We start from the raw sequence: 16,998 nt of genomic DNA, 5'->3' as shown, positions 1-16,998 counted from the left end.
AATGAATTCATTTGGAGATGTGGGATGGAGTGGGAGTGCAGTATTAATAGTAAATATAATAAGTACTTGTTTGGGCTGCTTATTATATCATCTACCTTTTATTTTATTTATTTGTATTTTTAAATAAAAAAATATTGTAAAATAAGAATGATTACGACCATTTTGACAGATGAGGAAATGGAAGCTTGATTTGGTTGACTCACCCATTAGCTCATAAAGCTCAGAAGGGGCAACGTTGATGACTAAACCCAGGCTTTCTTCCCTACTCCACACTGCCCCTTCCTCAATTCAACTCAGTGATTCAACGAAAAGTAACTTGGTTTGATATTCAAATTTGTTCACATTCTACCACATCCAGTTCATATATTTGACTTGGTCTAGGCTACCCTAAACAAAACACAAAATGCAGTATAAGTCTAAATTTTATTATTGCCTACTTACTTTTAATGCTTTTTATCTGTGCAGTTACTCAGTGCCTTATGTCTAAGAATCTTGATTTAAAGAACAGAACTGCCTGTGACTGAGAAGGGATATTTGCTTTTATATGGTAACACGGTAGATTCACATAGCATGAGGAAACTGAGGCATGCAAAAAGGCAGGTCACCATCTCCATTATCTGCCAAGGGTAAATAAGGAAGCTAGATTTCCATCTCAACTTTTTTTTTTTTTTGTAGTACTGGGGTTTGAACTCAGGGCCTCCTAGTTGGTAGGCAGGCACTCTACCATTTGAGTTGCTCCACCAGCCCCTTCTTGTGTAGTATATTTTCAAGTAGAGTCTTACAAACTATTTGCCCCTGTTGGCCTAGGACCATGATCCTTCTGATCTTTGCCTCTGGAGTACCTAGGGTTACAGGTATGAGCCACCAGTGCCCAGCTCATCTCAACTTTTGAGAAAGACACTGAAGAAAGACCTGATTGCAGAAATAAATTCTCCATGATTTTTGATGGAAAGCTCTTGAACTAGCACTCTGTATTACTGCCCAGGACTGTTTATTTTGAGTTTCATATCACTTTAGGAGTTTGAATTTTATTCCCAGTTTTGCCATTTTCTGGCTTCTGGCGTTAGACAAACTCCCTGTGCCTTGGATTCCATCTGTGAAAGAGAGGCAAGAATAAATGCTTGTTTCTCAGGATTGTGAAACACGTATTTACCTACATACACACACACACACACACACACACACACACACACACACACTCAATAAATGATGCCATGTTTTGTTAATATACCCTGCTTTGTGACAAGCGCTTAGTTCTCTAACTCAAAACCAGTTTAGTGCCCATTGGGGCCACTAGGTGTCTCTAGAAAGCCTGAAGTTTAGGAGTAGGAGAAAAGATTCTTGTGAACCAGCATCAGAAACTGGGAAGACTTGTAGAAATATAAAATCATTATAGTGGCTCTTTTCTCAGCCTCCAATTGGTAAATGCCTATGCATTGCACATATCTAGTTATTCCAAATCAATAAACATTTGTTGAACATCTAACGTATTGGAGAAACGTTCATTGATTTATTAAGGACCTTTAAGTCAAATTGTTCCAGGTACTAGACTTTGAACACATGAGTGAAAGATACTAATCTTTTGCCCCAGGAGCTTGTTTTTGTAGGGGAGCATATGTAGAACACACATGTAAGATGTAGCATATTTGTTGGTTTCATACAGAAAAATAAAGGCTTAGGGGGTTACGGAATGATAGAGGCTGCTATTCTAGATAGTATTATCTCAAAAACCTACCTTGAGTGAGTAAAAACTGAGGAAATGTTCAATGAAGTAAGAAATGAGCCACACAGACATCTCAGAAAAGTGAGAAGAGAGAACAGAAAGTTAAAGGCCTCGAAATGAGGACGGATGTGGGCTTGGCATGTTTACAAAACAGCAGGGAGCCCAGGGCAAACCATTTTAATTACTGGGTTGTCTTTGTAATTCATTCTGTCTTTGAGGGATAATATATATTATAATATGATAATTTATTGCACCTCTTTTATAGGTAATAATAATAATTATTATTATAGTGATAATAATTAGTACTTATTGAGTACTTGTAATGTGCTAGGCTAATCCTTACAACCTTACCAAATAAATATAATTATCTGCTATTATTCAGGGAATCTAAATAGTTTTCTTAACGTAACATATCCAGTAAGTTGAAGAGGCAACACTGTTTTAGCAGGCCTCAGAGCTACTTGACAAGAAGATGGAGTAGTGAAAACTGTATAGTCATGTAGAGGGGTTGTGGAAAGACACCAAGAGAAGCACATGTGACTTACACCATGAAGGAAGAAATTGGATTCATTTAGAGAAGGGGTTGAGGATGAAAGTAAAGAGAGAGAATTTCCTTGCAGGAAAAAAAAAAAAGGCATGGAAGTTTGGAAGAATGTGGTGTATGTGCACAGGAAATACCAAACAGATAATTGTGGTTGAAAAGTCTGTAATATCCAATGTAATGGATATATCTATTGGTCTGTCTAGGAGGGAGGGTCTGTTGCTGTAAAGTAAGACAACTCCCAAGACATGGCTGATAAGGTGGAGGTGGACCCTCAACCCAGATGTAACAGAATCTGTTCTTTATTAGTGATGTTTGACTTCCATGTCTTGTCTCAACTGGAAAAGTCCTGGGGAAACTAGGGTCTGTCTACGGGTAGACTGGTGGGTGTTCAACAATGGCTGTCCAGAAAAACAGTTGCAACAACATAGACAGAGAACCACAATTTGATTGGTAGTGTTTGCTAATTTCCATGGTGCAAATACTCCTACCATGGCTGATTCTCAGCCATCTATGTGATATCACTGGCTTGAAAATTTAACAATTAGCTTTCTTGATCTGTGACAAGTTGGCTGCAACACACCACTGGAAGCATGTTGGGCACCTAAATTATTCCTCCCCTCCATATCCTGCTTCTCTTTTTCTGAATGCATGTGATCCTTGCATTCAAGGATCATTGGACTCATTGGAATAGTAGTGCATTTTGGACCTAAAAACAGGCTGTGAAAGTCTGCTTTCAAGTTCATTGAAGGGAGAGACTGTCTTACACTTTCTTTTTATTCCCTAGCACAGGGAGAGCAAGCAGTTTACAGCTATCAGTAAATAACTGCTGAGTCAATACTTCAGGTGCCACTTGCTGTACCCATGTGGCAAGATTGCCCAGCTGTGGTTTATAATTTGCCTATCAGAACTGGGAAAGTAACTTAAGACAGCAGTAAACATCAGCTTCTCAAGGGACTTTGAGACCTGGACGTCAACATTCTCACCAACATTTGATTATTATCAACTCACCGTCTTCTGTCAAACTCTAGGATTCCATAAAAGAAAATGAAGTTTATTAATTCAGTTATGGAATTGTCCCCCTCTATAAGAACACAGAACCAACTGCCTGATCAGTGCTTCTCCTAAGCTTGTTCACATTGGCCTGAGGCAAGCACTGTCATATCCATTTTTCCTTCTCTAGGAAGCAAAATCTTTGCTTTCCAGAAAGCAGAATCTTCTTATATTCTGTTTTAGAAAGAAACCTGTTGTCCAAGCCTATTAGTTGAACTTGTATTATGTAATCACATTCTTAATTGTAATTTAGGTTTTTCTTTCCCTCCTTTTTATTCTAACTTCTATGGCTTATATGTAAAGATTTTTATATAATCTTGAAGTTTTGTGAAATAGCAAAAGAATTTAGTTTCTACCAGATTTTCTTAAAACAATTATTTTAGTTGTTTCTGAGGAGTGATAAGTAGGGAAGGCATTTCCCCTGAATGTCCTAATGGGTTAAATGATTGATATAGCAGTTATGTTCACATAAACTTATTTCAAGTCAGGAACATGTATGAGCACACACACACACACACACACACACACACACACATCCTACAAACTTTCTCCAGTTGTTAGCTGAAATATAATCAAGTGACACTACAATTCTATACTTGTAGTAATGCTGTCCTTTTAAGTGAATTACTTAAATAATTAGTTATAAAATTCTTCCCAGGTTACATGCCAAGCAATAAAAATGGTTAAATGATTTAAAGGTTTTCAAGGTAAATTATTCCAAAGTTGTAAAAATTAAACTACAAACTCACATTTGTAACTGGAGACTGTAGGTCTAAGGTTTCAGTAGGCATGCATTAGTACCAAAAAGTACGTGATTCACTGTTACCAGTACCTTTGGTTACAGCAAGATAAATGAATTTTTATAAACTATGGAGTAAACATCAATTCATTACACAGTGTCATGTCCTTCAATGTGTCCATTCACGTCCTTGAATCTAAATTACAAATACTCACAAAGTTCTATATAGACAAATGTTTGCAGAAGCATTATTTAAAATTCTGAGGAAGAATAGAAATTCTGCATCTCCAATACCTGAGCACGATTTACTCTGCAGCTAGGTAATAGATTACTGACAACCATTTAAAACCATGTTATAGAAGAATATTTGCTACTGGTGGGATGCTAATCAGATTACATGGCTAAGTGATAAAAGCAAGCAACAAAACTTTGATAGCATTTTTTTACATAGTGTATGTGTGTGTGTATGTAGCATATATAAGACTAGAAAAATATGATTTCCTGATAATGGTTACACCCAGTGGTTATACTTGCGTAAAGTGACTAAAATCATATCACATTATTCTCTTATTTACATTTTTTACTGTGTTCTGTGAGCTTACTGAATTTTGAAGGAACAGGGTCCTACACAATTTACTATAAAATGAGGTGTATGTGTGTGTGTGTTCATTTATGGAGCAGGGACATGTAAATAAGTCATTAAATTCTTGCATTTTCATTTAGGCATATATTTTAGAAAGGTGAGCAGGGGTAAACTAGAGGAATGAGAACACCTTGGGTAACACAAATTAATGTCAGCCTAAAGAGCTAAAGCATCTCCTCCCTCTGTGGAGCAAGGAGAACAAAGCTTTTTCTGTACTATTAATTAGAATTCAGCTTCACATAGTCTGTGGTTACCACTTTCAGTGAAATTGGTGCAGGATCCTATTCTCACAAGGTTATAAAGCATACATTGTTGTCAAAATAAGTCCAGTACAGAAAGATGGCATCCTTGGAATAAAAATTAAATACATTTGATATGGTCCAAACCACACTAGCCACTTTCATAGGTTTAAATGTAAAACAGTTGAACAGTTACAGGGATCTTATTAGCTTTTGATTTAAAATGAATGCCTTTATTTCTTGGAAATCTAAGCCTTATTATTTTTTCACAGTTTATCTGCTGGGGAAAAATCTAACAATAAATATTGTCAACCATGTTAGTACCTAATTAATGGATTAAGGTTTTCATGGATTCACTTACATAAAGCAAAAATTGCATCTGAGTCACCTTTTACCCCTAGTACTTAGCACAGTTCCTGACACACAATAAGCACTCAAGGAAAGAATGCAAATGTGATAGGGTTAGAAAATGTCTCTAATTTGTGGCTGCTGTTGAACATATGACCTCATGGAAAGAGTAACAGATTGCTTTATTGTACATTAAAAATGTTAGGGGTTTCATTGTGGTTATTCCATACATGCATACAGTATACCTTGAACAAGTTCACCCCTTCCATTATATTCCCATTGCTGCATTTCCTTTACCCACCCTCCCTTTCAAACATTGGTAGGTTTTATTATGCCATCTTCATACGTATATATGCAATGTATTTCCATCTCTGCATGCCTCAGTATCCATTTCATTTCCCTTTACCCCTTCACAATCCCCTCCCAGAGAGTCCCCCATATACATCCATATGCTATCATCATCATAATTTTAGGTCCTAGGTTCCACAAATGAGCAGGACACAAAGCAAGTGTTAGCAAATATGAGAACATTTAAATAACTCCCTGTATCCTATCAGAACTTAATGGAATAAAGCTAGATCTTAACAGCAAAAGAAGCTACAGAAAATATTCAAGTAGATGGAGACAGAACAACACACAGTTGAATGACTATTGAAGAATAAGGGACAAAATCCAAAGTTTCTAGAATCAAACAAAAATGAAAACACAACCTACTAGAACCTTTGGAATACAGCAAAGTGCTAAGAGGAAAGTTTATAGTTTTGAGTGCCTCCTTCAGCAACAACAAAAAACCAGAGAATTCTTGCTAATGTTTTACTTGGTGTGGCCTTGAACTACATTCTTCCTGATCTATGCTTTCCAAGTAGATGGGATTACAGATATGAGCCACTATACCTGGCTGGGAAACCATCTAAATGCATGTAGCAAGATTTATTGTATCACATGACATATTACTAGAATTCTATCTCTATCTTCAAATTTTAAATTTAGAGTAATGTTTGTAATGATGTGTATTTCTGCATTTTCATAGTGAGTATTAATTATTATATTACTGTGATTTTCAAAAGCATTAAAAGGGAACAATAAAGGTTTAGGTTATAATAGAGGTTTTTTTTTCTTTAATTCTTTTTGCCCATTTGTGTTTTCAGGAGACCCTTTTGGAGTTTTGTTTAGGATTGTGATTTCAATATTATTCATTGACATTTATAGTGCTTGTTCATTTTCCATTCTAATGCCAGTTCTGAGTCAGAGCAAATAGAAATTTGTCAAAAGATCATGTTAGACACTTAAGTACTTCTTGATATTAATCTCGAAGTTTTGTTTCATTATTCACCTTTCTTAGGTAAAATGGTAAACAATGTATTAATGACCTTTAATTTACATCTTCAAACTAATGTATTATTTTATGTGAATTAATAATTTTATGAATGTATTCACTCACTTACTCAACCTACCTTTATTGTACTCCTTCTATGTAGGAGGCTCTCAAACTGATTTAATTGAATGGATATTATCAAACATTTATGAGAAGTAAAAAAGAACTTTTTTGTAAGTTAGTTATCCTGTTAATTTGTGTGATACTGATAATGCATAATAAAAATGGAAAATTCATTTTGAAATATGAGTATGTCCATTGCTTTGTAAGGGCTAGATTATTGTCTTTCCTCTGATCCTTTTTGGAAGTAATGCATGCATTTTTTGGAAGATTACTAACTTGGAAGTGCTGGCACACACCACTGTTAAAATTCTGGTTTTATACTTTATTTTCTTAGCCTGCCCAAAATAACTATGGGTCTATAGTAGACCTTAGCTTTCAGTAGAAACTTAGGACATCAATATCATTAAGACAAAATAGGTTATATTCTTACATAGTTCACAATCAAATGGGCACAATATGTGTGTTAATATGTAATTAGATATTAGAATATAATAAATTCTACATGAAAGTGCATATTGGTAAAACTAAGCATTTGCAGAAAACCAATCTGGAAGTCTCTGTGAGATCTTCCAAGAGTGAGATAATCAAGGGACATTTGATCAAGGTCTTCAAGTAGAATGCATGGTTGTAGAGCAGAGGGAGAATATTGCAAGAAAAGCAAGTAGCATGAGTGATTGAAAGTATGGATTTGTGAAAACATGTGCAACTGGAGGGCTGTGCACATGAAGGGTGGGGAGAAATGGCAGGAGGTGATGCTGAGAGAAGATTCAGAGCCAGACAGGATAGGACTTTGCCTTGGGTATGCCTCAGAAGAGGATCTTTTTTAGGTACAAAAGAAGATGCTAAAAAGTTTTTGGAGATGCATTATCTAAAAGATTGGAATTTATCTGGCAGGTACCCAAGATCAGTGAATCATAGAAGCCAAGAGAGTGACTTGGTCAGGCAGGATACCCAGGAAGATAGGAAAAAGTAGAGAGATCTGTAGACATAGAGAACTCAAACCTGGCATCTTAGCTTAATTATCCAGTGACTAGAATCTAAGAAATTGAGATAGGTGACTAATTATAATATTATGACTATGTGCTTAGAAAATGGCAGCTGGCCCCTTATAACTTGATTGCTTTTTCTAAAAAAAAAAAACAAAACTCGCATAATTTTTCCTTGAAGAACGAATGCACTTGCTACAAAGCAACAGACATGTTAATAGTAGTCATTGCCTCTTTCAGCTATGAAAATCTAAGTAGTACAAGCTACTTATTTAGGATTTCTACTATAGATAGTAATGGGTGTTATGAGACATTGCTAAAGGACTCATTTTATGAAGAACCTTATGTAATTTAAATGCAAGAACTCATCAGTGAATAACAAGTTATGTCACATATGCAGCCATTGGCATAGTTTGAAGAATGATAAATAACTTAAGTGAAATGAAACTGCTGAGGGTGGTAGTTATTTAAGCTATTTTAAATGTAGGATATGATATTTCTTGACAATGTTCAGAGAGGATACTGATAGCAGAAGCATCAGCTGTTCTTGCAAAATCTAGAATAAAAAACAGAATTACTAGTGTCAAAATTTATTAACTCTAAATAGTGTTTGTAGAACACCTGGGTATGTGTTTTGCTATATTCCTGTAACTATGCCAAAATATCATTTGAGATATTTCAGAAATGAGCATTGTTACAAATAATGAAACAAAGTAGGTCATACTTTCTTCTTTCTTTGGGTTTTTAAATTCCATGTCTTGTGTCTTAGGAATATTATCCTTTGTCTGTGATACAAGAAATATCCATCACGGTTACCTCTATTTTATGAAATTGTTTCTATTTTGCCAGTTAGAATGGATAGAGACTCTGGTTCCAAAAATCTTTGTTAATATATCATGACTGTGTATTTGTTGTATATTCTGTTTCTTTTAAACAGATGTAGTTGATTTTTAAGTTTCTACATATTAGGTTCCTTTCACTTACAGGTGTGTTTGATGAATATGTTTTGTGGTCAGATGGCCATTTGGGCCGTCCAGATGGTTAGTTACCAACAGCCAGAAGACTGTTCCTTCAAATGGTCTGCTGGCATGTTTATATAGTTCTCTAGCTTGGTGTATTACTGAAGATTATTTGCCATTTGTATTATGTATCTGTTAGAGTTGTTAAATTCTTCAGAAATTCCTGTACCTGCAAAACCAATTTACAAAAACTCAGTATCTTTTCTATATACCCAAAATGGACAGACTGAGAAAGAATATAAGAAGATAATTTCATTTCCAATAGCCTCAAAAAATATCTGGGAATAAACTTAGTAGAGGAAATGAAATACCTCTACAATGAAAACTATAAATCACTGAAGAAAGAAACTGAAGAAGACTACAGAAGATGAAAAGATCTCCCATGCTCATGGATTAACAGAATCAATATTGTGAAAATGGCTATACTACCAAAAGCAATCTACATTTTCAGTGCAATCCCTATCAAAATTCCCATGACATTCATTACAGAGATTGAAAAATCATCCCAAAAGTTCATTTGTAAGCACAAAAGACCACAAATAGCCAAGGCAATACTAAACAAAAGAGCAATGCTAAAGGTATCACAATACCCGACTTCAAATTATACTACAGAGCCACAGCAATTAAAATCAGCATACACTGGCACAAAAACAGACATGAAGACCAGTGGAACAGAATGGAAGATGCAGATATGAATTCACGCAGCTATGCCCACCTGAGTTTTGACAAAGGGGCCAAAAACATGTGATGGAGAAAAGACAGCCTCTTCAACAAATATTGCTGGGAAAATTGGATCTCTGCATACAAAAAACTGAAACTAGATCCGTGTCTTTCACCCAGTACAAGTATCAACTCAAAGTGAAACAAGGACCTAAATATAAGACCTGAGATTTTGAACTTAGTGAAGGAAAGAGCAGGGAATACACTGGACCTAATAGGCATAGGCAATGACTTCCTAAATAGAACTCAAATAGCTCAGCAACTAAGAGATTGACAAGGGAGACTACATGAAATTAAAAAAAAAAAAACAAAAAAAAAACTTCTGCACAGCAAAAGAAATGGTCACCACATTGAAGAGGAAGCCCACAGAATGGGAGAAAATCTTTGCCAGTTCTACGTCTAACAAGGGATTAGTAACAAGAATACATAGGGAGTTCAAAAAACTAAACTCCCCCAAAATCAATAACCCAATGAAGAAATGGGAAAATGAACAGAGCAGAGCTTTTCCTAAGGAAGAAGTCCAAATGGTCAAAAACAAAAACAAAACACATGAAGAAATGTGCGATATCCGTAGCCATAAAAAATGCAAATCAAAACCACATTAAGATTCCATCTCACTCCTGTTAGAATAGCTATAATCAAGAATACAAACAACAAATGTTGGTGAGGATGTGGGGGAAAAGGAACCTTCATACCCTGCTCGTGGGGATATACATTAGTATAACTATGATGGCAGACAGTATGTAGGCTCCTCAAACTAAAAATAGAACTGCCATATGATCTGCAATTCCACTCCAAGGGCTATACCCAAAGGAATATAAATCAAGTTACAATAAAGGAACCTACACACTCATGCTTATTGCAACATTATTCACAATAGTTAAGCTATAGAAACAACCAAGATGCCCCACTACTGATGAATAGATTAAGGAAATGTGGTATTTATATACAATGGAACTTTATTCAGCCATAAAGAAGAATGAAATTTTGCTGTTTGAAAATGGATGGAACTGGAGAACATCAGCTTAAGTGAAGTTAGTCATGTTCAGAAAGCCTAAGACAGCATATTTTCTCTCATATGTGGAATATAAACCAAATGCAAATGTAAGCAATTTTATGAAAAACAGATCATGCTACAGGAAGGTCACATACAAAAGAGAGAAGGTAAAGAAGGAAGTTAAGAAGGTGAATAAGGTTGATACATTTCCTATACAAGAATGAATATAGAATTTTAAATCTGTTGAAATCACCATAAAAAGGATACTAAGGTTGAAAAGAGACAAATAGAGGGATGAATCAATTTAGGTTATAATACATATATATGGAAATATCACAATGTAATACCCTGTATAGCTGTCTTAAACAAAAAAAAATTTTTTTTCAAAAACAGAACAAGAAGGCAAAACAGGTCCTGCCTGGGGGCTTGGTACCAGTGGGAGGAGGGAAGAGTAAGGAAAGGGTGTAGGAAGCTGAATATGGTAGAAATATTATGTACTCGTGTATGAAAATGGAAAAATGAGACCTGTGGAAACTATTTCAAGAATGGAGGGACAGGGATAATAGAGAATTATGGAGGGGGTGAATTCAACTATGATATATTATAAGAACTTTTGTAAATGTCACAATGTACCCCCAGTACAATAATAATAAAATACAGTCAATAAATCAATAAAATTGAAACAAAAAAGAAATTCATGTATGTTAACCTTTGAGTCTTAGGGTTACTTTTTACCCTTTTTGTAGGTCTAAATTATTTGAGAAGAGGAATGCTAAAATTGAATATTTTCCCCAAAAAAAGGACAATTTGTAATCTTCTAGATCAGCCTTTCTGGGATAGAAAGTAGCTTTGTCCAGAAGGTAATTCTTCAATTGGTGAATATGAAATTAGATGAGAGAATCAACCTGAAGCTCTCTGCTATTTACCAAAAAAGTAGCATGGAGGAAGTTATAAAGCATTATAACCTATCTGATGTTCTCTGACTTAGTGTCTCTGCATGGCTGGTTTGGGGAAGTATTTTCAATTTTTTTCCTTGTTTAGATGCAGTTAAAAGTAATCTTCTAACAAAAAGTTTTTTCAGTAAAGAGAAGAGAAAAAAGCACACTATTGATTTTGACATCTCTGAGACCAAACATTTATTGAATGCTCACTTTGTATCATGCATAAAGTACAACATGACAAACTGTTGCTTGAGACCTAGATTAGTGACTATTTTGTCTTTAATAGTCTGTTGATTTTGTTTAGGTGAGGTTCCATGAGCAAAGCGTTCTGTTAGCTGCAAATCTATCCTTTCTGTCTTTATCAGGAAATCCCAAGAGTAGCCAGCTGTGAGCATTAGTTATTGACAATGTTGGAAAAAATATCAGCTCCAGAAACAAGACTTTTCTCCATTAGTTGGAATGTGGGCACACAGAAATATTCTTTAATATAGTCCTACTTAAACAGAACTAAACTAAAGGTAAATGAGTGACAGGGAAATTCTTTAAATCATAGTTAATTGTAAATGAATGCATGTTTACTAAGTTAAACTCAGTGACTATTTTTATAATTATATACTCTGTTTTATAAAGCGATTATTAGAGAAGATTAGTTGGAGAAAGGACTTAGGAGTGACAGAGCTAGGTTTGAAGAAAGCCTTCAAATTTTGGCTTTGACTCTTAAAACATGAGGTTTAAGTGTAGAATGGGAGATGAAAATACATATTGTGCAAAGCTATTATTAATAACTGCAAAGTTACTAGAATGCAGTAGGTACCTAGGAATTGGTAGCTATTTTCGTTTGTTATTAATTTATTTTTGATGAATATTTGAGTGCTAGTATGAGCAAAAGATTGCAGGAGGTTATTGTGGGAGGATCTTAAAGACAAAAAATATAGGATCTCTGTTTTTAAAGAAGGTTGCCACAGTTGGTTTGTAGAGAGATATATTCACACATTAAGCAAATGTGAAACAATCCTATTGTAAAACACACAAAACAATGCCACAACACTAGTAGGCAGAAATGTAGTGTGGGATAATATTTATGTCATCAAGTTAGAAATCCTAGACCATTATTGTGCTATACTCCAATGTCTATTTAGAGATCTCTCCCCAGATTCATCAATATAGAGCACATTTTAATAAAGTTAAAGGCAACCTGAGAACCATTATCAATAAATCTGCAAAAAACTGAAACTAGATCCATGTATATCACCCTATACCAAGATTAACTCAAAATGGATCAAGGATCTTAATATCAGACCCCAAACTCTTAAGTTGATACAAGAAAGAGTAGGAAATACTCTGGAGTTAGTAGGTATAGGTAAGAACTTTCTCAATGAAACCCCAGCAGCACAGCAACTAAGAGATAGCATAGATAAATGGGACCTCATAAAACTAAAAAGCTTCTGTTCATCAAAAGAAATGGTCTCTAAACTGAAGAGAACACCCACAGAGTGGGAGAAAATATTTGCCAACTATACATCAGACAAAGGACTGATAACCAGAATATACAGGGAACTTAAAAAACTAAATTCTCCCAAAACTAATGAACCAATAAAGAAATGGGCATGTGAACTAAACAGAACTTTCTCAAAAGAAGAAATTCAAATGGCCAGAAAACACATGAAAAAATGCTCACCATCTCTAGCAATAAAGGAAATGCAAATTAAAACCACGCTAAGATTCCACCTCACCCCTGTTAGAATAGCCATCATCAGCAACACCACCAACAACAGGTGTTGGCGAGGATGCGGGGAAAAAGGAACCCTCTTACACTGTTGGTGGGAATGTAGACTAGTACAACCACTCTGGAAAAAAATTTGGAGGCTACTTAAAAAGCTGGACATCGATCTACCATTTGATCCAGCAATACCACTCTTGAGGATATACCCAAAAGACTGTTACTCCAGAGGCACCTGCACATCCATGTTTATTGCGGCACTATTCACAATAGCCAAGTTATGGAAACAGCCAAGATGCCCCAGCACTTACGAATGGATTAAGAAAATGTGGTATCTATACACAATGGAATTTTATGCAGCCATGAAGAAGAATGAAATGTTATCATTCGCTGGTAAATGGATGGAATTGGAGAACATCATTCTGAGTGAGGTTAGTCTGGCTCAAAAAACCAAAAATCATATGTTCTCCCTCATATGTGGACATTAGATCAAGGGCAAACACAACAATGGGATTGGACTATGAGCACATGATAAAAGCGAGAGCACACAAGGGAGGGATGAGGATAGGTAAGACACCTAAAAAACTAGCTAGCATTTGTTGCCCTTAACGCAGAGAAACTAAAGCAGATACCTTAAAAGCAACTGAGGCCAATAGGAAAAGGGACCAGGAACTAGAGAAAAGGTTAGATCAAAAAGAATTAACCTAGAAGGTAACACCCACGCACAGGAAATCAATGTGAGTCAATGCCCTGTATAGCTATCCTTATCTCAACCAGCAAAAACCCTTGTTCCTTCCTATTATGGCTTATACTCTCTCTTCAACAAAATTAGAAATAAGGGCAAAATAGTTTCTGCTGGGTATTGAGGGGGGGAGAGGGAGGGGGCGGAGTGAGTGGTAAGGGAGGGGGTGGGGGCAGTGGGGAGAAATGAACCAATCCTTGTATGCACATATGAATAATAAAAGAAAAATGAAAAAAAAAATAAATGTGGTATATATAACCACAATACGTAGGACTTTGTTCATTACTATCATGGGGTTGCATCAATTCAATTTCATATTAAGGTCTCACTGTTATTTCCAATGAGCCACTAATCTCTAAAACTACATCTTTAAGATGGCTCCTTGCATAGACAATACTCAGCCATTAACATAATTACACAGTTAGTTTACCATGCTTGTGTGCTACCATTCACTTCTTTCTGGTCAATGGTAGATATTGATCATGGCATTCTTTCCCACTGAATGTAGTCACGCAAACCTCTTATCTCAGTGTTTCAGGCAGTCACAACCAATTATTAGAGTTGACACATGCTATAACACCTATTTTTCATCCTGACATAAGCATTTCTGAGTTTGAAAACATCCATGCTCACTGTTATAACTGAAGCTACCTTCTAGCCCAATAAATTTATATTTAGGAAATTTGATCAACTAGCTTTACTACTGTTTTTTTTTCCTTTTAGTGTTAATATACACTAGAATTCCATAATATCAACTGTGAAAACATAGTGGGGTCAGTGGTTCACAAACAGTGACATGCATCAGAATCACTTGAAAACTTTTCAAAATTACGGACTCCTATGAGCTACTCTGAGACTTTCTGACTCAGAAGGCACCAAGCTTGAAGAACAAGTCCAGAATACCTAGGGAAACACACTCTAAGGCACATCAGTGGTAGAAGTCATGAAACCACACTTGGTGAACCACTGGCACATTGCAAAGAATAAAGAAATCACAGACAGAAATGTCTTGGGAGCATCATTAGTATTGCTTTGACCATAAATTGCTTGAGTCTCGAATTTTCTCGATATAGTTTTCTCTATAATAAAGCTAGTACAATGGAATTATTTTTAGCATAACATAAGACTATACTTCAAACATTTAGTAAAAAAATAATATTTATTTGTCCCTTTTTGTATTTTTTGAACGTAAAAACATCAAACGAACACTTTTTCTGGATAACACAGCGATGTATTATTCTTGTTCCTTCTTTGAAAAAATATTACATATCTAATCTTCAGAAACTCATTGTATGCTCTTAAAGATCATGCTATGTTTTTCTTTAGGTCCTGATGAGAAAGTTATTTTATTTAATTTGGGAAAGTACACAAATGTGGTTAACTATGTACACAAATGCGGTTAACTATGTACACAAGCTAGGAACCATGTTAAGACTGGAATATCTCTCTTTACAGATTATACCTGACAATGAATGTCATAATGTCTATAACATTTTTTAGATCTTACAAGGAGTTTATTATCAAAACATATGCTCCAAATTGCATTGCAAGTGCAGTATGATTTGAATTTTAAATTGTAATTTGTTGATTTACATAAATTGTAGAATACTTGGTAAGAACATTTATGTCTATGGACTGAAGAACTAAGAAACAGAAAGTTTGAAGGAATTGGCCACAGATGATGAGGAAGGTGCCTTAGCTTTGATCTCAAAGTTCAGACTCCTCATAAATAATTCATTCACTTTAGGCCATTCTCAGACTTGATTGCTCTTCAATTTACCAGGGGTTTAATTTGTTTCCACATAAGTATTTTCACATGCAGATTTTGTATTGATTGCTGTATTTTTGTGCTTAGTAATCTTAATAGAAAACGTCAGGAGTACTCTTTAGGAAATGTAATGTTATCTATGGCAAAATAGTTCTTAATTATAATGCTGTGTTTTTGGACAGTATAAATGACAGCTCAGAATTGAGAAGAGAATTACTATGATTCCCATAAATCTCCTTGACAACAAGCTCAATGTTTTGAATACTGAATCATTTAGAATTTTATACAGATGTACAGGTCTCTCACTTTGGCATCTTATCCCCTTTTTATCCATCTGGGATTTTAATAGGTATATTTCAAAATCAGATTAAACATTATTTGTTACTGCATATTTTTGGCCATTTAACTCAGTTGTATTTGGAATGTTTGCCTAGTTTTTGTCATCATCATCACCATTATCACTGCCATCATCGCCGTTCTCCAGTATTTACTGAGCTGTAACAAACTAAACAAAATAAGATTTTGTAAAACTTAAGTTTGAATAATATTTTGATTAATTTCCTAAAATGAAGCTTTTATTAAACTCCACTCTTAAAAAAAAAAAAGAAATTATTTATAGATCCTGGGTCTTCTACCTAAGGGATATGGCCCTTGGGCAGATACCATCTCCCAAACTGCTTGCTTCTCATTTTGAAATCAAAGAAATCCCTCTCAGCATATAGTATTCTGTACAGATTGCCTTCCTGTCTTTGGCGGAGCTCCTGCTTCTCCTGTGAATCATTCCTTAGCACACAGTGTTACCATTGTGCTAGCTGAAAGAGCGAATCCTGCTGGGTGGTGGTGCAGCTACTCCACTGGGAAGGTCACAAGTTCACCTCTGCTTTGCCTTCTGTCTGGTGAGAAGAGCTCCTGCTAAAGAATAGTGAATCACAATAGGTCTCTGCTTATGGAAGGTTAGGCTTTCAATGGAGCTCCAGCAGTGGTGGCTAAAAGGCCATTCACAGTGGTGAATTTAAGATAAGGCTTATTCTTACCTATAGTTCATCATTCTGAGTGTGTTTTTCAGCATTTCTTCTTGGTGGCTATAAAAATAAAATTGCCTAAGAAATTTGTTAAAGGGACTGGGAATGGGGGCAGATGGTGCTTAATGGGAGCCCTTAGTGAATGCTTTTGCAGTTAGCTATATGACTTTTTTTTTATTAAGTAGACATTCATTGAACATATACCATATGTCAGGCAGTGCTACAGGTGCTAGAGTTAATGTGGTGATTAAAACATTAAAGATCTCTGTCTTCATGGGGCTTTTATTCTAATGGGGGTGTCAGACAATAGCAATGCCAAGACTGATAGAAGCTGTTAGAGAACAAAGCAGAGTAAGGTT

General features: G+C 35.4%; 1 protein-coding gene across 3 annotated transcripts in view; it reads left to right on the top strand.

Annotated features, from left to right (window-relative positions):
• Pde4b (phosphodiesterase 4B) overlaps positions 1-16,998 on the top strand; it is a 524,185-nt gene that overhangs the window by 152,511 nt on the left and 354,676 nt on the right. The window lies entirely within an intron of this gene.

The sequence above is a fragment of the Castor canadensis genome, chromosome 7 (assembly GCF_047511655.1).
Source record: "Castor canadensis chromosome 7, mCasCan1.hap1v2, whole genome shotgun sequence".
NCBI lineage: Eukaryota > Metazoa > Chordata > Mammalia > Rodentia > Castoridae > Castor > Castor canadensis.
Note: the sequence above shows the minus strand (reverse complement) of the source record. Positions and strands in the feature narration are given on the sequence as shown.